The sequence below is a fragment of the Hippopotamus amphibius genome, chromosome 14 (assembly GCF_030028045.1).
Source record: "Hippopotamus amphibius kiboko isolate mHipAmp2 chromosome 14, mHipAmp2.hap2, whole genome shotgun sequence".
NCBI lineage: Eukaryota > Metazoa > Chordata > Mammalia > Artiodactyla > Hippopotamidae > Hippopotamus > Hippopotamus amphibius.
The window spans coordinates 43,981,174-43,982,994 of NC_080199.1; the positions used below are offsets into that span (position 1 = coordinate 43,981,174).

Sequence of the window (1,821 nt, forward strand, 5' to 3'; positions counted from 1 at the left end):
CATACAAACACAACCTTGGCTAAAACCAACACATAAGACAAGACATAATTTCTTTCTAATTTAATGTGCATTATTCAATAAAACACTTGAAGATATTTAATTGTATCATTCTACAATATATTTATTGCAAATAATCTTTATTTTGTTCCATATTGTGATTGTTTCTACTTCTTATAAATTAAAAACAAAATTAGAGTCTATTTGCCAAATGGATTAATTTTAGCAGAAAAACATAAACAAATAATAAATTACTATAACATTGTATGTAAAAAAGTCATAACCTAAAGCAAGCATATGAAATAATCCAAAAAGAAAAGAATTATGTTACTAATGATCTTTTAGAAGGTGAATGAGAAATAAATCTACTGCTCTATTATTATACTTAATGTCCTTTCCCTTCAACTTTAAAATAAGTGTTTATCTTTTGCTGTGGCCCAGCGTGGGTGCAGGCGGATCTCAGAAGAATTCGGTCACTAGACTCTCCCGCGCAAGCGACCCGATCTTCCGTGCCTGCTTCGTGTCGCTCTGTCCCACGCGTCACCCCTCGGAGGAGTCGTCGTCGCCGCCGCCGCCACCCAGGAGTCGGAGACGCAGCAAGGCCGTTGTCACCGCCATGCCTAAGAATAAAGGTAAAGGAGGTAAAAATAGACGCAGAGGTAAGAATGAGAATGAATCTGAAAAGAAAGAGCTGGTGTTCAAAGAAGATGGACAAGAGTATGCTTAAGTAATCAAAATGTTGGGAAATGGACGATTAGAAGCGATGTGTTTTGATGGTGTAAAGAGGTTATGTCACATCCGAGGGAAATTGAGAAAAAAGGTCTGGATAAATACCTCAGACATCATATTGGTTGGTCTGCGGGACTACCAGGATAATAAAGCTGATGTAATTTTAAAATACAATGCAGATGAAGCAAGAAGTCTGAAGGCATATGGTGAACTTCCAGAACATGCTAAAATCAATGAAATTGATACCTTTGGTCCTGAAGATGATGATGAAATCCAGTTTGATGACATTGGAGACGATGAAGACATTGACGATATCTAAAGCGATCTCAACCTTTCACGTTCCACTTTCTCTGAGGATTGTTCAACAATTTGGATTTTGGCTGTGACCTGTTAAAGATTAAAATTTCATTAGCATGAGTGCAGTTTGCTAAAGCAGACTGATTTGTTTCTAAGGTATTTCTTTAAAAACTGGTAATGCTGAATTCTCTTAAATGAAATGTTAAGCCCACTTTGTTCTTTTGATGTATTGGAGTTTATGGGTAAAAGACCACATCTACTCTTTTTAAAAAGAGAAAAAAATGCATTACTGCCTTTCCCAATTTGACCATTTCCAGTAAGTAAATGGATGTTTTGAATAAACCATTTACCATATACTCATTATGAATTATAATTAAGCCCTAGTTTTGACTAGCCTGTTGATTGTGCTGTGAGTTTTTGTATATTCCAGTTACCTAGATGTTCCCATGAGATTTTGGTACAGTCTAAGGGAGGCAGGAATTTGCATTTGAAGTCAAAAACAATTGCTCTGTTTTTCATATTTAAGTAGCATGTAGCTATTTTTATACTAATCTTGATATCATATACATTCTTTTCATGATCTTATTTTGCCACTGTAAACATATCAACAGAAAAGGCGTTTCTAAAATGCAGTTTAGAACCTGGGTTTTAATAGCAATTTTGAATTTGTAAAGTTGGTAGTTGAAGAAACCAAACACTAGGTGGCTCCCATTTATCTTAACATTGAAGGTAGTGATATAGTTGTCAACTTTTTTTTTAACTTACTGTGCATAGGAAATTTCCCAAATAACAAAAGAT

At 35.0% G+C, this 1,821-nt stretch overlaps 1 pseudogene; it reads left to right on the plus strand.

Annotated features, from left to right (window-relative positions):
- Window positions 1-584: 584 nt before the first annotated feature.
- On the plus strand, window positions 585-1,515 carry LOC130835757 (eukaryotic translation initiation factor 1A, X-chromosomal-like; annotated as a pseudogene).
- Window positions 1,516-1,821: the final 306 nt, after the last annotated feature.